Below are 21,309 nucleotides of genomic sequence, written 5' to 3' on the forward strand. Positions count from 1 at the left end.
GCTGTGTCACAGTTATGGTGCATTTCCATGCCCTTTACAGCGGTCATAGCATCGGTCGCTTCTCAGGCCTCTTAAATACAGGGCTATTACAAATGATTGAAGCGATTTCATAAATTCACTGTAGCTCCATTCATTGACATATGGTCACGACACACTACAGATACGTAGAAAAACTCATAAAGTTTTGTTCGGCTGAAGCCGCACTTCAGGTTTCTGCCGCCAGAGCGCTCGAGAGCGCAGTGAGACAAAATGGCGACAGGAGCCGAGAAAGCGTATGTCGTGCTTGAAATGCACTCACATCAGTCAGTCATAACAGTGCAACGACACTTCAGGACGAAGTTAAACAAAGATCCACCAACTGCTAACTCCATTCGGCGATGGTATGCGCAGTTTAAAGCTTCTGGATGCCTCTGTAAGGGGAAATCAACGGGTCGGCCTGCAGTGAGCGAAGAAACGGTTGAACGCGTGCGGGCAAGTTCCACGCGTAGCCCGCGGAAGTCGACGAATAAAGCAAGCAGTGAGCTAAACGTACCACAGCCGACGGTTTGGAAAATCTTACGGAAAAGGCTAAGGCAGAAGCCTTACCGTTTACAATTGCTACAAGCCCTGACACCCGATGACAAAGTCAAACGCTTTGAATTTTCGGCGCGGATGCAACAGCTCATGGAAGAGGATGCGCTCAGTGCGAAATTTTTCATTGATGAAGCAACATTTTTTCCTTAATGGTGAAGTGTTTAATCCTCCTCTACCAAGAAACGTGCCAGAATTGCGAGCTCGCATCAACGATGCTTTCGAACTCATTGATGGGGACATGCTGCGCCGAGTGTGGGAGGAACTTGATTATCGGCTTGATGTCTGCCGAATCACTAAAGGGGCACATATCGAACATTTGTGAATGCCTAAAAAAACTGAGTTTTTGTATGTGTGTGCAAAGCATTGTGAAAATATCTCAAATAATAAAGTTATTGTAGAGCTGTGAAATCGCTTCAATCATTTGTAATAACCCTGTACATTACCATGCCTGGTAACAACACTAAATACGGACAACACTACTGCACTGCTGTGGGTTTTCTACCTGTCACAGAGTGTATCGCAACTTAAATCATTAACATACCTTATTTGGTGGTGTAGGTATACGAATTTTGGTTGATATCCTGATATTTGACCATGTCTTCTGGGTGGTTCACTTTGTTTTGCCAGACATTGTAGTTATCACGGCATCTTTAACAGGACTTCTGACAATCCTTGAAGGCTATTATTTATTACATATCATGCAACTTGAAGACAAAAAAGTGCGTTGCCGCGGGTTGGTTCGTAGTGTGTACCCGTGTAGGCAGGTGTCTGTGGGTGGTCTGCTGTCAGTGTGAAGGTGTCTGAACTTACATCCACTTGGCCTCCTCTCCAGAAGATTATCTTTCCTTTTTTACAACCAACTCTGAGCAGCGCTTCGTATCAGCTTTTTTTGTGTGTCCTAAAGTACGTTTGACTGTCGCATAAACGTTCGCGTTAGCTCCTTATGCCGTACCATCAGTAGCTGCAGCTGGCACACCTGCCGCGTCCAATTACGTGGTTACTTTCAGAATCTCCCAGCATTTATCTGGGAACTAAAAGGTACTCGTTATCGAAAGAGCCCTACGTCGACAGATGTCTCTTGTTTTTATGCGCCCAGAAGTGTGTCTCCCCCTAGATTACCATCATGTGTCTCCACCCCTTTCACGTATGAGGTTCTTATAATCTTCAACAAAAGGTGTAATAAAATAGGGAGCTTCGCTTTGCGAGTGAAAATAAGTCCGTTAACTTTCCATGTTTTGCGGTTTTGCTTTGGACTAATGCATGGATGTTGCCTCCAGTTTCTTGGAAGTATTTTATTTATTTGCAGCTGTTAGGCTTTTACGATTAGTAATAATGCACGGGTATTGCAGAGGTTGTCGTTATCACACTTCAGTTTTTTAAGTGCCCTTACCTTAGTTATCGGCTGGATTTTCATTTCTCTTACTTCATTGTAAACCGGTTTCATGACCGGAGGAAAAAGTTTAAGGGCCAGAAGAGAGGTTCGAAAAAGTGCGCGCTTTTTGTTCTCTCTTCTGAGCCTCTTACATTAATAGGAAAATATACACTGCCGGGAAAAATGCAGCACCCTCAAGGACAAGGCATTTCATTGACAAGTGAGGTGACGGGCAGTTCCTCATCGTAGGAGTATACGATAACAAATTCAGGCCAATTGGAACTCGAATGTCACAGGTAAGGGTGTCCAAATAGTCGCATCAATGCACTGGAGGCAACGCAGGTGTGTATCTTCGTATGAAAACGATGGAAGAATGGCATTGTGCGATAGATTGCCCCAAACATTCTGCGCCTTTGTTGCAATTCGGAAATAGTTATTGCAGGTCCTGTAGAAAGAGTAAATTCCATCTCCATAGTGTCCCATACGTGCTGAATTGGCAAGGTAATCTTGCTGATCAAGGCAATTTTTGTACACCACGAAGGGCACGTAAGTCACAACAGCCGTATGAGGACGTGCATTGCCCTGCTGAAAAAGCACGTCACCTTTCTGTAGAAGAAATGAATTTAGCGCGGGGTAACAGCGTATACAATGCAGCGGGCAGTGCTTGGTTTACTCTACAGGAACACCACATGTGACCACGAGTTGTAACAGATGGCCTCCTACACCATGAGCCTGGAATGGGACCTGTGTGTCGTGGGCGAATGCAATCCGGAGGATGCAGAGCACCAGGTCTACAGCATGCGCGTGTAGGTCCCTCCCTTTATTACATTAAACTTACAGTTATAAATGATATGTCAAATGAAAAAGCAACTCAAACAGTTTTACCAAGAACCTTATAAATGTTCAATGTGAGCACCATTTGTCACACGGCACACATCAAGTCTGTTTACCAATGTACCCAAGCGGTGGATAGGCCGCAAGGGGCCCAATGACAGGCCTTTCTTTGCATGGCCTCCACGTTCACCCCACCTAAGGCCATGCGGTTTTTTGCTTTGGGGCTTCATCAAGGATCTCGTGTACGTGCCTTCGCTACCAGCAGACCTCCCTGAATTAAGAAACCGGATTGAAGCCGCTGTTGCTACAATCACCGAAGACACACTTCTCAACGTTTGGGAAGAACTCGGCTATAGACTTGATGTGTGCCGTGTGACAAATGGTGCTCACACTGAACATTTATAAGGTTCTTGGTAAAACTGTTTGAGTTGCTCTTTCATTTGACATATCATTTATAACTGTAAGTTTAATGTGATAAAGGGAGGGACCTACACGCGCATGCTGTAGACCTGGTGCTCTGCATCCTCCGGATCGCATTCGCCCACGACACAGGTCCCATTCCAGGCTCATGGTGTAGGAGGCCAACTGTAAGTTTAATGTAATAAATATTATAAAGCGTTCAAACCCCGATATTCTTTTATAAACACCCTGTAGGGAGGGACCTACACGCGCATGCTGTAGACCTGGTGCTCTGCATCCTCCGGATCGCATTCGCCCACGACACAGGTCCCATTCCAGGCTCATGGTGTAGGAGGCCAACTGTAAGTTTAATGTAATAAATATTATAAAGCGTTCAAACCCCGATATTCTTTTATAAACACCCTGTACACAATCCGCATTCTTCCGTACATTATCGAAGATACTGCGGACTCTACTCAGGAGCAACGGAAATGCGGATTTGCTTTACCTACATTACGCAGAAGGTTGTACGCGGCGATTTCCTCTGGGCAAACGAGTATTGTGAAAGATGGTTCCGAGCAAATGAAGCGCAAAAAATGCGAGGTATGAGGGGATGCATAACTTGTATGTATACCGCTATACAAACTATCCGGGCACTTATTAGTTGACATTAATATCAGGTGTGTCCACCCTTCGCCCTTATGACGGCTTAAAATCTGCTGGGGATGCGTCCGCAGCTCGTGGTCGCGCGGTAGCGTTCTCGCTTCCCGCGCCCGGTTTCCCGGGTTCGATTTCCGGCGGGGTCAGGGATTTTCTCTGCCTCGTGATGACTGGGTGTTGTGTGATGTCCTTAGGTTAGTTAGGTTTAAGTAGTTCTAAGTTCTAGGGGACTGATGACCATAGATGTTAAGTCCCATAGTGCTCAGAGCCATTTGAGCCATTTTTTTTTTTGCTGGGGATGGTTTCGGTGAGGTGCCTGAATGTCTGACAACGGATGGCAACACATCCTTCCTCAAGGGCTGAAACTAAGCAGCAGGTAACGTCCTCCAGGCATTCATCAAACCCAAACCCTGCCATCGGATTGCCACGGGGTATAGCGTAATTCACCACTCTAAATCACTGGTTTCCAGTCGTCCGTTGTGCAGTGGCACTCTTCCCACCACCTCAAGCGCCGCTCAGCTGTGACTACAGAAATGTGTGGATTAGGGGGAGCAGCTCTACCATTGTACACCATTCTTTCTAACTCCCTACTTACAGACATCGTGCTAGCTGGACCACTGGTAGCACTTTGGAACATGTAAGTGATCCCTTCCCCTGATTTAATCGACTTTTTAAACCCTCCGTCGGGAATGTTTGACGTTCTCTCTCCGTCAGTACATGAGGTCTGCTCGGTCTTGGTTTAGCGACGGTTGTTGGAAACTGGAAATTTGTGGTAAGGTCTTATGGGACCAAACTGCTGAGGTAATAGGTCCCCAAGCCTACGCACTACTTAATCTAACTTAAACGAGGGTTCCCGGGTTCGATTCCCGGCGGGGTCAGGGATTTTCTCTGCCTCGTGATGACTGGGTGTTGGGTGATGTCCTTAGGTTAGTTAGGTTTAAGTAGTTCTAAGTTCTAGGGGACTGATGACCATAGATGTTAAGTCCCATAGTGCTCAGAGCCATTTTTTTTAACTTAAACGAACGTTCGCTAAGGACAACACACACATCCATGCCCGAGGCAGGACTCAAACCTCCGACGGAGGGAGCCGTGCCGACCGTGACAATACGTCTGAGACCGAGCGGCTACCCCGCGCGGCAGCTACGGTTGTTTACTCGGTTTCCACTTCAGAATGATATCACCCCCACTGGACTTGGGCTGCTTTAGAAAGGTTGAAATGTCCGTGGTGGATTTGTTACTCAGGTGACCTCTAGTGACTAGGCCACATTTGATCTCATTGAGCGTTCCTGATCGACCCATTCTGCTGTCACTGCTTCTTCGTCGTCAACATAGTACTCCCGTCTCCTTTTACACTGGTAAGTCCGCCACTCATGAGATTTAGTGGTTAATTCCGCACAACATACGGATGTCCTGATACTTTTGATCACATAATGCATTATATGCTAGCGACAGACACTGTTACATATAAGTAATCTTCTTTGGATTTCTGCTGTCTCATTATCATCTTCCATCAGCTGTTGTGATTGGAAAGGTGTGTGGCAGAAAAGTGCTGTTAACTTCAAATATCAGGTATTAGACGTAGTTTTGATGTGAGTTAGTCCCATACGTTCGTTTCACTTTGCGATAAGAGAAACGTATACAGAGGAAGAAACTAAAAGCTTCGGGGACAATACACGTCGTTCACTACCTCTTACGAAATGTATTTCACCTTAACATAACCGGACTTTTGGGTTTTCTGTCAATATAGAGGGTGACGAAAAACCCGCGCACTCAGACTTCGCAGCGCGATTCCTCATGTAGTAGCAATACAAAAATGTCTCTCACAAAATTTCGTCCTGTGTATATTCCCGGCAATAAATGGACTTAAAAATTGGCAGAGTGGCAACACTGTAGTCACATGTACGGTAACTACCTCTGCCAACATAAAGGAATAGTATTGTGCAGTTGTTGCAGTGGACAGCGTTTGGGTTAACATGCAGTAGGTCAAGGATTCGATTCCGGGGCGAGGCGGTTTTTTAATATTTTTTTTAAATTGCGAGTTCTATTTCGCCATATAATACTGTAGTACACACAGTTTGCTAAGCCTCATATACCCGATATTTACGTAGTACATGTTCGGAAATTATTTACAAAGCACGTTGGTAGCCCTAGTGGTGACGTAAGGCCACAACGAAATGTAATGGACCTGAAAGTGGCAAGAATAATAGTTGGTACTAATCGATGGGATTATTTTGGGAGGGTACACAGGAAACAGGTTTGGAATCTAGTAAGTTCAATGGTATGAAACACTTCGCGTCCACGACGTGCAAAATTCTTCTTTAAAAGCTGACGATTGTACTTCCATTTCTTTGTTAGTAGTATGTAAGTGCAAATGTTTTGTAGAAGACCCGCTGTAATCGGTGTATCACGATTAAGACACCAGGTAATGTACCACGCAGACTACATTTAGCAAATACAAATAAATACACCTCGACCCAGAATCGAATTCGTTACCTCCTGCGTGCTAACCCAAAACGCTATCCACCGCAGCAACTGCTTAGCGATACTCCTATATGCTGACAGAGGTAGTTACAGTACATGTGATTACACTGTTGCCAGATTACCAAACTTTAACGTCCATTTACTGTCTCACATATGCGCGAGACGAAATTTTGTGAGAGACGTTTTTGTATTGCGCTGCGAAGTAAGAGTGCGCGAAATTTTCTTTATCCTGTGAGATATGTATCATCGTGGTATTTTGTTTAATTACGCACAGTCTGCGTGAATTCCCAGGCAAAACAAATACCTCATTACACTTGATCAAAGGTAAGTCGTTCATTATTGTGGGGGCGATTCGTGGCTCTTGAAAGGATTTATTGCAGAGATGTTGCTACGCTGCTAGATGAACATCTACTACCACGAAAAAGTAAAGGAAGGGGGTGAATCTAGATTGTTTATAAAGAAAAAAAATAATCTTAAGGATTCTTAGCCTCTGCCTCTGAGTCATGGGGTCCCGGGTTCGATACCTGGCCGGATCCGGGATTCTCCTCGTCCAGGTACTGGGCGTTTGTTGTCCTCATTTCATCATCAGTCTGGAAATTTGCGAGGCTGAATAGTGAAAAGATTGGGAATTTGCATGGGCGCTGATAGCCGTGTAGTTGAGCGCCCCACAAACCAAATATCATCATCATCATGTTTCGATTCTGTGTCTCGTAAAGGACACACTTATGCGTTGGTTTCTATATTGTGGTAGATTGCTGAGAAATAAATTGAAAACTGACGTTATGTGACTGAAACCATGGTGTCAGTTGTTATAATGACTTAATAAACACGTTTGTCTGTATCACTATTCCTTTTATTGGTGATCACGGATTTCGATGAACCCAGCAGGTTATCTTGATTATCTGTTGCTGTAAGGTGCAGTTTGTCAACAGATGTATGAATGACATCAAACAGTTAACAGTTTTATGTCATACATCCCACTGCTGACAAATTGCATTTTGCAGCGCCAGATCTGAAGATGGTTTGCTGGATAGATAGAAACCGGTAATCATTAATAAAAGAAATAATGATCCAGTCGGTGTTTATTCATTCATTATAGAATTAATTAGACTTAACAATCCTCAATCTTCATATACTGTAGTTTCTTACTTCCCTTTTTCATTTTCTCGAAAGATCGTAGTTATATGTGAATTCCCAAAGTTCAGAATATTTTGCTAGACGAGCAGATTGGTTGTAAGGGAGAATAGCGAATAGCGTACCCCCTCACGTGATTTAAGTCGTGGTCTTTTACCCAATTTGTCTTACCTCTACTAATAATATACAGCACCGCTGTGGAGTTTGTTTTACACATCATACTTTCATTCCTCCGTGGCTGTGCTTCAAACCATATACACTATGTGATCAAAAGTATCCGGACACCTGGCTGAAAATGACTTAAAAGTTTGTGCCACCCTCCATCCGTAATGCTGGAATTCAGTATGGTGTGAATAAGGCATACGTTCAGTCAGATGCTGGAAGGTTTCTTACGGAATGGCAGCCCATTCTTCACGGAGTGCTGCATCGAGGAGAGGTACTGATGTCGATCGGTGAGGCCTGGCACGAAGTCGGCGTTCCAAAGCATCCCAAAGGTGTTCTATAGGGTTCAGGCCAGGACTCTGTGCAGGCCAGTCCATTACAGGGATGATACTGTTGTGTAACCACTCCGCCACAGGTGCTCGATCATGTTGAAAGATGCAATCGCCATCCCCGAATTGCTCTTCAACAGTGGGAACCAAGACGGTACTTAAAACATCAATGTAGTCCTGTGCTGTGATACTGTCACGCAAAACAACAAGGGACGCAAGCCCCCTGAATGAAAAACACGACCACACCACCGCCTCCGAATTTTACTGTTGGCAGTACACACCCTGGCAGATGAAGCTCACCGGGCATTCGCCATACCCACACCCTGCCATCGGATCGCCACATTGTGTACCGTGATTCGTCACTCCATACAACGTTTTTCCACTGTTCAATCGTCCAATGTTTACGCTCCTTACACCAAGCGAGGCGTCGTTTGGTGTTTTCCGGCTGGTGTGTGGCTTATGAGCAGCCGCTCGACCATGAAATCCAAGTTTTCTCACGTCCCGCCTAACTGCCATAGTACTTGCAGTAGATCCTGATGCAGTTTGGAATTCCTGTGTTGGTCTGGATAGAGGTCTGCGTGTTATGACCCTCTTCAACTGATGGCGGTCTTTGTCAGTCAACATATGAGCTCGGCCTGTACGCTTTTGTGCTTTACGTGTCCCTTCACGTTTCCACTTCACTGTCATATCGGAAACAGTGGACGTAGGGATGTTTAGGAGTGTGGAAATCTGGCGTACAGAAGTATGACACAAGTGACACCCAAGGTTTGACTACGTTCGAAGTCAGTGAGTTCCGCGGAGCGCCCCATTCTGCTCTCTCACGATGTCTAATGACTATTGAGGTCGCTGATATGGAGTACCTGGCAGTGGGTGGCAACACAATGCACCTAATATGAAAAATGGGTGTTTTTGGAGGTGTCCCGATACTTTTGATCACGTAGTATATGGCGCTTTGTGCTGGCTTTGGCGAGGTTCAAATGGTTCAAATGGCTCTGAGCACTATGGGTCTCAACTGCTGAGGTCATTAGTCCCCTAGAACTTAGAACTAGTTAAACCTAACTAACCTAAGGACATCACACACATCCATGCCCGAGGCAGGATTCGAACCTGCGACCGTAGCGGTCTCGCGGTTCCAGACTGCAGCGCCAGAACCGCGCGGCCACTTCGGCCGGCGCTTTGGCGAGGGTCTTTATGCATTGGCCTTTGACTGTGAAAGGAAAGCTTTTGCGGTAAATACTCGATTATTCCTTGGTTTATGCAATGTATTTCGTCAACAACGAAATTTAGAAAGAGCTAGTAGCGGCGGGGAGAAAATCTAAATCATATTTTGGTGCTGGCAGTGTGACGGAAGTTATCAGTCACTGTCGTTGATTACACTTTGCCTTTTGTCTATCTATCTAATACATTTATCTCCTAATTTTTATTAGTATTAAAATAGTCGAGAACATTTGGCTACGCCATACCCAGTTGCTAAAATATGAGTATGTCATATGAATGGACTCAGAACAAAACCTTCCCCTGCTATTCTATGATGGCATTGGACATGTTCCGTTACAATGACTTAAAACTTTGGCAGAGAAAGAATGTTGAATGATGGGTTCGAATCCAGTGCCGATAACATGTGAATACCAGTGCGCTAGTTAAGGGTAATACTCAGTGCCTATTAACGCCGCCACTGTTAGCTCAACTTTTCACAGCCATTCACAATTTTCACTGTTGTTAAGTTTATTGAAACAAATAGGTTGGTGCATAAATTCATAGCGTTTTTGTTTTGCGTCTTGGCATTCCGGTTGCTATCGATTTATTTATTGATTGTCATTTCGTATTTGTGGTTTACTGCTGCTATTTGAGTTTCCATATTGTCATTTTATCATTTTGATATAGTGAGTGGAGCTATGAACGGTAGAAAATGGAGTGCCAAATGGAAAAGTCGGAACATTCCTGATATATTCTTTTAGTTCAGTAGAGAATGACAGCAGCGGAGGCAGCCAGATATATTTGCGGCGTGTAAGGGCATAATGCCACTGGACAGAACTCGGCAAGAAAATGGTTTTCTCGTTTTAAGAGGGATGGTTTTTGACATTAGTGATCTCCTCGTTCAGGAAGACATTTGGGGTTTGATGAAGACCGTTTGCACACATTAGACCGCAGTGATCCACATATGTGTATTCGAGAACTGACAGATGTGATGAACTGTGACCATTCCACCATCGTGCGGCGTTTGCATGCAATGGGGAAGGTTCAAAAATCGAGAGTATGGGAACAGCACGCTCTAACCCAAAATCACGAAAATCAGCTGGTAGCCATATGAAGATTTTTGCTTGCTCGTCATCAATTAGCTCGTGAACGACATTGACCATTCCTATCCTGTATCGTTACTGGTGACGACAAATGGTGTCTTCATGCTAACATAAGGAAAAGAAAGGAATGGCTGAGTCCAAACAAAGCAGCAACTCCACGTACAAAGACCTGCGCGCATCCACACGAAGATAATGTTATACATCTGGCGAACAGTGACTGTGTGGTGTAATACGAATTGATTCCCCGAGGTGAAACTATCACTGCTGACATTTATTGCCAGCAGCTGAGACTTCTTGCAGATGCAGTCCAGGAACAGCGACTAGAAAGACAGCGTGAAGATAATGCTACCCCACGGTAATGCCCGTCGGCATTCTTGCTGGACTAACAAAAAACGCTATACAGGAGTTGGGTTGGGTAGTCATTCTGCACTGACCTTATTCACATGACCTCATGCCCTGAGATTTTCAGCTTTTCCATTCTCTATCGAACAACATTCAAGGAAATTTCCAGAATGAAAATGTCTCTCTGCAGTGGAATGTGCGCTGATAGGACACTTCTTGGCGGATTAAAACTGTGTGCCGGACCGAGACCTTCAAGGAACTTCCTTTCCGGATGAAAATACGCTCTGAATATTGCTCGACGAGTTCTTCGCCTCTAAACCACGTGAATCTACAGTCGGGAAATCGAAAAGTTACCCTAGCGTTGGCAGACTGTTTTAAATAGTGAAGGAGAACATATTATTGATGACTGAAGTCTCCGTTATGTGTATCTCTTATGGAAAAACGCTAAAAACTTATGCACCAACCTAATAGATAATTACATTGTGTTACCTACTGTGTTATGACCTAGGCCTATTCATTTTAAGCTTGTTTGGTGCACCGATGAGTGAAGTTCTCTTTAGTAACGAAGGAAATTGATATCGACTGATGCAAACTGTTAGGGCTTTCATTTAATAATCTGTTGATGTCAATGCCGGTTTCTTTGTTACCAGGCTCTTATGAAACAAAAAAGACTCACTAGAAATGCAAACCCAGTAATTTTAATTTGCGAGTTCAGTGACGCTTGGCCATAACAATAACTGATAACGTATGTTCTGGAGTATTTCACCATGAGGGAACTGTCGCAGCGACCGCTAAAGAAACGGAACAGATTGCCGAACGTTCAGTAATCCGTAACGTTTCATCATGCGTTATGACGTGACAGAAGGGGTGAATGCCCGGAGTTGCAGAGGAATTGTAAAGTAAGCTGTTAACTTCTAATAATTCACGTCCTTAGTCACGTAAATCTCTATTAAGCGGGCGACTCCTGTGATTAGCCGAATGGCTTGGCCAGCCTAATATAACATAACCTATAACTACATTCCTCACCTCGTTTCTCTGCAAACATAGGTGCATCATGCCACTATACTCCCGCATTTCAAGGAGCCTCGAATGCCCTTAACAAAGCTATAGTTCCTTGTCTCGAAGATTAAATAATTCAGAGAATCGAACATACAGAAAAATACTCGGCCCACTTTACCTACTGTCACATGTCAGAAAGAGCAGATGACACGCGGGATCCACAGCTGTTTTACATATTATGTAAACAGGCACCACGCATTCATTTAATTGATTCACCTCGATGGGTAATGAACCGACCACCTTCAGTGCGGATGCACAATTATTACGTTCGACCTCATGCAGGAACCTCAAACTAATGAGTATGGAGGATTGTGGATAACTGGCAGTAGGTAGGAATGTGGGTCGGCCGGAAAGCGTGCAGAGTAGTCCGCGCAATTGCGATAAACACTGTGTGGCGCAGTGGTTAACGCAACTGTCTTGTAAGCAGGAGAGTCCGGGTTCGAACCCCGTTTCGGTGTATATCTTCACTAGTCAGCACTGATTCCGCATAAAATCCTGCTGCAGCTGACATCAGTATTTCCTTCCCTTTCCTTTCCTTTCCTTGCTCTCCCCCTCCACATTCAGTTTACATAATAAGACAAATTAATATTGCCTTTGCACTTCAACAGACGGCACTTGCTTTCAGCAACAGTCGAAGTATTAATCAGACCGCGAAGTATGAAAGATCGTAATTAATATATGGTTGTATGGCGATCTTGTTACACTCTCCGTGCTAGTCTGTTCTGTGCAAACTTCTTCACCTCTTCAAAACTACGGCAACCTATATTCATTCGAACCTACTTACTGTGTTCAAGCTTGTTCCGTCTGCTATTTTTATCCCTCACTCTTCCTTCCCTTACGAAACTGACCATTCCTTAATATCTTAGGATGTGTGCTATCAACCGATCGCTTCTTTATGTCATGTTATGCCATAACTTTATTTTTCCCCACATTGGACTCAGTACCTCTACATTAGTTATTCGATCTATCCATCTGAACTTTAGCATTCTTCTATACCATCAGTTCAAAAGTTTCTACTCAGTAACTACGATGTCGTCCCATCATAGTCATAGTCGTATATTCTTGCTTTAGTTTCTTCCGTTGCACAGTGCTGGATGGGCCGGTACAGAATGAATGTGACCTCCCAAATGTTCGTTGTATAATTGGAGAAGCGTCATCTCTACAACAGATCTTGTGCGAAATGACGCCATATATGGGAGCAAAAGGGAGAATAATTGATGAGATTGAGAGCAATCCATGCATTTCAATGCAGGCACCGAGGGACGATGACTGAAGTTAGAGAGCCGAAAGACGAACAGAAATTGGTTATCCCAAGGAGAAAGAACTAAAAGTTGGGAGGAGGATGTTTCAACACAGGATGACTGCAAGGGGGAAAAATGCTACACAAGAGTTGGTGAAATTTAATTAGCAAGAAGCGGCGACAACTGTAAAACTATCACAACTACATGCACATCAACATTAATATTAAAATCAGTGGTGACATTCCTGCTTGAACGACATTTGCGCTCTGTGTATATGGATATATGCAATAACAATGCACGAGTAGCGCATTAGTCCTGGTAAGAATTGATATGCTGACAAACTCATTCTACTTGCGTCCTTTTTCTGACGCCACTTCGCATTTCGGAGCCTTGCATGTGAAGCGTCCTTAGTGTAACTGTACGTGAAGTTTTTGATATTAGAACGGACAATGAGAAATATTGTGCTGCACACAGGCTGCCCCACTGGAATAGCACCAAAGGATCAGCCGTGTTTAACATCTGCATCTGGAAGACGAGTCACCATCAACAGTGTCTCGTGACTGTAGTGCGATGGCCGGCTGCTTTGGCCGAGCGGTTCTAGGCGCTACAATCTGGAACCGCGCGACCGCTACGGTCACAGATTCGAATCCTGCCTCGGGCATGGATGTGTGTGATGTCCTTAGGTTAGTTAGGTTTATGTAGTTCTAAGTTCTAGGGGACTGATGACCTTAGAAGTTACGTCCCATAGTGCTCAGAGCCATTTGAACCATTTTTTTTTGTAGCGCGAAAGGGAGATGATTCCGCAACACGAGGCAGTTGAAGGAGCGGGAAAAGATAGTGTGTGGCAGTCAGCGACCCATTACGGTGCACTGTGATGGTGTTGTTCATTACAGCATGGTCCGAAGACAACATGTGGATGGCTTCTTATTTGGAGGGTGGAATTACAGAGACGAGTGTAGTCCAGGAGTTTGGTATTACTCACAGCATTGTTTAACGTGCGTGCGGAGCGTTTCGAATTACAGGCACTGCTACACGAAATAGAGGAGGCTGTCGACCACAGCAGCAGATGACTGGTACATTGTGCAACAGACAAGAAGGGACTCGCGTCAAACTGCCGGTGTAATTGCAGCTCATTTAACACAAGCGAAAGGCTCGCAATCCCACACTCCACAGTGGCACGGTGACTATGGAGGAGATGTCTCTGCCCGACGAACAGTACGTTGTGTTGATACCCGCACATCGATGGCACCGTTTGCGATGTTGCGAAGAGCATAGGGAAAGGATCGACGAGGAGTGTGGTCGCGTGCTATTCTCGGATGAGATCAGATTCAGACAGAATAGTGATTCTGGACGTACCCTCATATGACGATACCTGGGACAGATAATGCACCCAGGAACATAGTCGAACTTGTTCGTTTTGGTGGTTCAGGTCTTGTGGCGTGGGGAGTCATAATGTTGCATGATCGTACTGACCTCCAAACTTTGAACACGTTACAGGCACTGGCCAACATTATTGTGACACTGTACTCCTTCACGATGTGAGTCTTTTCAGTGGTCCAGTGGTGCATTCGGCACTTCACAATTATGGATGACAGTGCGCGACAGCGCAGGTGGAGCAACTCTTGGGACGAGAGGATGTTCGACGAATGGAATTGAATCCCATCGAGCGTGTGATGCGTATGGGAGACGTATGTAGCACACCCACATGTACCAATGTCCACCCAGCATTTGTCAAGCACACTGCTGGACAAACAGAACATTTTGCCGCAAGAACTATGTACCAATCTTGTGACCAACATGGGACCACGTTGCAGAGCGTGCATTGCTACCTGTGGTGATCACATATCATATTAAGAACCACGTCCTGGCTTTAGGAAGGTCCAGGGTACAATTATCAAAAAAATGGTTCAAATGGCTCTGAGCACTATGGGACTCAACATCTGAGGTCATCAGTCCCCTAGAACTTAGAACTACTTAAACCTAACTAACCTAAGGACATCACACACATCCATGCCCGAGGCCGGATTCGAACCTGCGACCGTAGCGGTCTCGCGGTTCCGTACTGCAGCGCCTAGAACCGCACGGCCACTTCGGCCGGCTACAATTATCAATCGCGGTGACTTCAGTGTAATTATCGTCTTTGAATAAAAATTTCATTTCTGTTCGTCTCATTGGGTATTTATTTCAATCACCTTCTTACTATGTTGTAGCAGTTCTTCGTATGAATGGTCCAAGTTTCATCGAGCCATATTATTAGGAAGTGACACAATATACGAAAATCACTTTCGTTCATAAGTTTCGCATACTAGTATAATTGATGATGTTGGATGTAAGTGATACTTTCAAATGAAGTGGTGGGAACAGGGGAGGTTAATACCTATACGCTAACAATTATCCAATGCTACATTTTGAAGTGGGTGGGTCTAGTTTGATTTGTTGACAAACGTGTCCGTTGTTTAGGGCCGGTCGGCTGGCTGTGCAAAGAGGACTTGACAGTTTACAGTTGGAATCTTTGTTTAGTTATTTGAAACAAAGTGAAGAGGAGGACAAGTTGCGGGCGCGTAGCTTTACACGTAAGGCTGCGGCGGCACGGCCCGGTACGGCACGGCGGTGGGGTACTGCAGCCCTGGCACCGTCTGACACAGCGGTTGACAGTCGCGGTCGCGGCGCGCTATCGGCGCGTCTCATCGCTCCGTATCGATTCCTATCGCTCGCCGCGCGCCGCTCCTCGTTTGTCAACGTGACGCGGTCTTGACGACTGCGGTTCCCCGGCGCCTTCTCCTACTCCAGTAAGCGTTCCTTCTCTTTGCAACAGGCTGCATCTGCGCCTACTACTGTACTCCGTAAGTAACCTTAGCGTTTGTGGTTGAGGGTATTCGCCCCCTCTTTCCCTATTCCATTTTTAAATTCCTCGTGAAGAATGGCAGTGGTAAACCTTGTACACTACTGCCCATTAAAATTCCTACACCAAGAAGAAATGCAGATCATAAACGGGTATTCATTGGACAAATATATAATACTAGAACTGACAAGTGATTATATTTTCACGCAATTTTGGTGCATAGATCCTAAGAAATCAGTACCGAGAACGACCACTTTTGGCCGTAATAACGGCCTTGATACGCCTGGGTATTGAGTCAGAGCTTGGATGGCGTGTACAGGTACAGCTGCCCATGCGGCTTCAACACGATACCACAGTTCATAAAGAGTAGTGACTGGCGTATTGTGACGAGGCAGTTGCTCGGCCACCATTGACCATACGTTTTCAGTTGGTGAGAAATCTGGAGAACGTGCTCGCCAGGGCAGCAGTCGAACATTTTCTGTATCCAGAAAGATCCGTACAGGACCTGCAACATGCAGTCGTGCATTATCCTGCTGAAATGTAAGATTTCGCAGGGATCGAATGAAGGGTAGAGCCACGGGTCGTAACACATCTGAAATGTAACGTCCACTGTTCAAAGTGCCGTCAATGCGAACAAGAGGTGACTGAGAAGTGTAACCCATACCATCACGCCAGGTGATACGCCAGTATGGCGATGACGAATACACGCTTCCAATGTGCGTTCACCGCGATGTCGCCAAACACGGATGCGACCATCATGATTCTGTAAACAGAACCTGGATTCATCCGAAAAAATGACGTTTTGCCATTCGTGCACCCAGGTTCGTCGTTGAGTACACCATCAAAGGCGCTCCTGTCTGTGATGCAGCGTCAAGGGTAACCGCAGCCATGGTCTCCGAACTGATAGTCCATACTGCTGCGACCGTCGTGGAACTGTTCGTGCAGATGGTTGTTGTCTTGCAAACGTCCCCATCTGTTGACTCAGGGATCGAGACGTGGCTGCACGATCCGTTACAGCCATGGGGATATGATGCCTGTCATCTCGACTGTTAGTGATACGAGGCTGTTGGGATCCAGCACGGCGTTCCGTATTACCCTCCTGAACTCACCGATTCCAGATTCTGCTAACAGTCATTCGATCTCGACCAACGCGAGCAACAATGTCGCGATACGATAAACCGCAATCGCGATAGGCTACAATCCGACCTTCATCAAAGTCGGAAACCTGATGGTACGCATTTGTCCTCCTTACACGAGGCATCACAACAACGTTTCACCAGGCAACGCCGGTCAACTGCTGTTTGTGTATGAGAAGTCGGCTGGAAACTTTTCTCATATCAGCACATTGTAGGTGTCGCCACCAGTGCCAACCTTGTGTGAATGCTCTGAAAAGCTAATCATTTGCATATCACAGCATCTTCTTCGTGTCGGTTAAATTTCGCGTATGTAGTACGTCATCTTCGTGGTGTAGCAATTTCAATGGGCAGCAGTGTATAATATCTCATTTCTCTGACTTCCTCGTTGTGGTCATTTCGCAGTTTGTTTGGGGGAGGAAGTAATATGCCCGACTCTTCCCCGAAAGTGCTCGGTCGGAATATCAACAGTAAGCATATCAGTGATACCAACCCCTTTCTTGTGGCACCTGCCGCTGGAGTTTGTTGGACATCTCCGTAACGCTCTCAAGCCGATGAAACGAGTCCGTGACGAAGCGCGCCACTTTCGTTAAATCTTCTCTTATCTTTTTTATTCATCCAATGTGGTAAGCATATCAGACTGATGAGCAGTGCTCAAGAATGGGTCGAATAAGCCCCTTGTAACTCTTCCTGAAGGCTATTCCTGTGAATGTCAGTGTGGCATCTGTGTATCCTACTCTTTGTTTTATGTGATCGTTCCACTTAAGGTCGCTGCTGATGGTTATCCTAGGTGTTTCACGGTAGTTACTGTCGCCACAGTAGTGGATTTCTTCACCCATTTATACGCAATATGTTACATTTATTCACGTTCAGGATCAGGTGCGCCGGCCGAAGTGGCCGCCCGGTTCTGGCGCTGCAGTCTGGAACCGCGAGACCGCTACGGTCGCGGGTTCGAATCCTGCCTCGGGCATGGATGTGTGTGATGTCCTTAGGTTAGTTAGGTTTAACTAGTTCTAAGTTCTAGGGGACTAATGACCTCAGCAGTTGAGTCCCATAGTGCTCAGAGCCATTTGAACCATTTCAGGATCAGGTGCCAATCCCAGCACCAATCATCCATTGTCTACTGGTGTTCCTGCAGTCTGCCCTTTGTATCTTCTTATTGACAACCGCATCATCTGCAAACATCTTCATAGAGCTTTCGACATCGTCCCGCTAGATCACTTATATTTCTTGAAACACTAAGAATCGTATCACACTTCAGTATTTTTACATCTATCCGTTTTGTTCCGTAGGATCGACGTGTTAAGTGTTGTCTCCAAGCAAGTCCTGGTGCAGATATGATAGCACTAATCTGGTCCGATGCTCTGTAAGCTCGCATTTTGTGTTAATTAATAGCCAGTGCACAACTATATCAAAGGCGTTCATGAAGTCGTGGAACAAGATATCAATCTGGGCATCTTTATCTACAGCGCTGTGTGTCACATGGAAGAACAGAGCGAGCTGAGTTTGCAACATTTCTGTTTGCGGAATCTATGTTGATTTTGGTAGTGGAAATTTTTGCTCTACAAAAAATGACATAATCTAGAGCATAAAATGTGTTCCATAATTCAAAAGCTTTTGACATTGTTGACTGGAATACTCTCTTTCAATTTCTGAAGGTGGCAGGGGTCAAATACATGGATCGAAACGCTATTTACAGTTTGTACAGAAACCAGGTGGCAGTTATAAGAGTCGAGGGGCATGAAAGGGAAGCAGTGGTTGGGAAGGGAATGAGACAGGGTTGTAGTCTATCCCCGATGTTATTCAATCTGTATATTGAGCAAGCAGTAAAGGAAACAAAAGAAAAATTCGGAGTAGGAATTAAAATACATGGAGAAGAAATAAAAACTTTGAAGTTCGCCGATGACATTGTAATTCTGTCAGAGACAGCAAAGGACCTACAAGAGCAGCTGAACGGAATGGAGGATATAAGATGAACATCAACAAAAGCAAAACGAGGATAATGGATGTAGTCGAATTAAGTCAGGTGATGCTGAGGGAATTAGATTAGGAAATGAGACACTTAAAGTAGTAGATGAGTTTTGCTATTTGAGGAACAAAATAACTGATGATGGTCGAAGTAGAGAGGATATAAAATGTAGACTGGCAATGGCAAGGAAAGCGTTTCTGAAGAAGAGAAATTTGTTAACATCGAGTATAGATTTAAGTGTCAGGAAGTCGTTTCTGAAAGTATTTGTATGGAGTGTAGCCATGTATGGAAGTGAAACATGAACGATAAATAGTTTGGACAAGAATAGAATATTTCGAAATGTGGTGCTACAGAAGAATGCTGAAGATTACATGGGTAGATCACATAACTAATGAGGAGGCATTGAATAGAATTGGGGAGAAGAGAAATTTGTGGATCAACTTGACTAGTAGATGGTTGGTAGGACATGTTCTGAGGCATCAAGGGATCACCAATGTAGTATTGTAGGGCAGCGTGGGTGGTAAAAACCGTAGAGGGAGACCAAGAGATGAATACACTAAGCAGATTCAGAAGGATGTAGGTTGTAGTAGGTACTGGGAGATGAAGATGCTTGCACAGGATAGAGTAGCATGGAGAGCTGCATCAAACCAGTCTCTGGACTGAAGACCACAACAACAATTCGAAGTGTTTGTCCCAGGTAACCATTAAGAAAACGGCACGCACTCAGTAATGAGACGAGCTACACGGCTGAATCCATTCTTCGAAGATACTCATAACATGTTTTTTAAACATTTTTCCACATTCACTTGCAAAACTGGTTGTTATACCATGTTACAAAACTAAATACTACTGAAATAGTCAATGTTCTACAATATTACTATTCCCAGCTGCCGAATTAACGAATACAATGTTAGTTATTGTTCAGTCCTGTGTTGAATGAAACGTCGTGTCGCACAGTTTGCGAATTTCCAGATGGCAGAGTTAGATGAGCAGCGTGTCTGCATTAAAGTTTGCGTAAAACTCAAGAAAACCTTTAGAGAGGGACACCAAATGATGCAGGAAGCCTACGGTGATGAGCGCCTTACTCAGTGTTACGAATGATTCACACGGTTTAAATATGGCCGGGCGGAAGTTAAAGATGACCCTCGTTCAGCACGCCCTTCGACGTCGTCTGCCGACGCTCTTGTTTGGAATGTCAACAAAACTGTGTGTGCCAATCGAAGACTGAGTGTCCGACAGATTGCAGAAGAATGTAATATTGCAGTTAGATCATGTCATGAAATACTGACACAGCAACTCGGAATGCATCGCGTTGCCGCCAGGTTCGTCTCACGGCTCATGAGTCAAGACCAGAAAAACGTTCGTCCCGCAATCTGCGAAAAGCTTTTGGATTGTGCAAATCGGAACGAGATGTTCCTTAAGAGAATCATAACTGGTGATGGACGTAGGTCTACGGCTATGATGATGTTGAGACCAAGATTCAGTCTTCACAATGGGTCGGGAAAGGTTCTCCAAGATAAAAAAAAAGTCTCGTAAGGTCAGGTCAAAATTCAAATCCGTGCTGACAGTTTTCTTTGACTTGTTAAGGATTATTTCATCGTGAATTCGTGCCAGAGGGACAAACTGCTAATCGATGTTACTATCGGGACGTATTGCGACGCCTGCGAGGAAATGTGAGAAGAAAACGACCTGAAATGTGGCCAGACAACTCGGGTCACGATAACGCACCCTCACATTCATCCCTGTGCGTAACTGATGCGCAAAAAACGAAATCACTGTGCTGCCTCATCCTCCGTACTATCCAGACCTGGACTTTTTTATTTCCAAAGTTGAAAACCCCGTTAAAAGGACGTCGATTTGCAACGATAGATGAGATAAAGACTTCCCAGACGGTGCTCCACGCGATCCAGCATGAGGCATACCAAGGGCGCTTCGGGAGTGGAATCGGCGTTGGGAACGGTGTATCAATTGTGGGGGGGGAGATCATTTCGAAGGAGACCCTACGCAATAAGTAAAATGTAAGCGTAAAACAAATTCGTGGACTAAGTTCCTGAATTTTTTGAACAGACTTTGTACATAGTTCATTGATATATTCTATACACTTTAATGATATTGACGTTGTGTAAATCTCAGTTTTTACGTCATGATAAAACTTTTTCTAGACTGTCGCTTCTGAAAACGACAATAAACCGCCAAAGCTGCAAGTGTGAATATTCGTTGTAATTAAGCGATCTTTACATAATAAATTATTATACGCCCATAAGTAGGAAGATAAAAACCTAAGTATTACATTTTTTATGCATCACAAGACATTGAGAACATATTCTCCATTTTCAGACGATGTATGACTCACAGTAGTCCTTTCTGTACTTCAGCTACTTCAGTTCGCGATTTAAGATCTATGTAAAAGAGATTTTGAATTAAATTTCGTTGCTACTGCAGAAAAATTTAATATATTTGTTTGAACCTCTTGGTGAGC

General features: G+C 44.6%; 1 protein-coding gene across 1 annotated transcript in view; it reads left to right on the plus strand.

The window, feature by feature from the left end:
• The window catches only part of LOC126418457 (homeobox protein PKNOX1-like), a 714,504-nt gene that overhangs the window by 53,787 nt on the left and 639,408 nt on the right, over positions 1–21,309 (plus strand). The gene's annotated exons all lie outside the window — the stretch shown is intronic.

This window comes from Schistocerca serialis, chromosome 9 (genome assembly GCF_023864345.2).
Source record: "Schistocerca serialis cubense isolate TAMUIC-IGC-003099 chromosome 9, iqSchSeri2.2, whole genome shotgun sequence".
NCBI classification, from domain to species: domain Eukaryota; kingdom Metazoa; phylum Arthropoda; class Insecta; order Orthoptera; family Acrididae; genus Schistocerca; species Schistocerca serialis.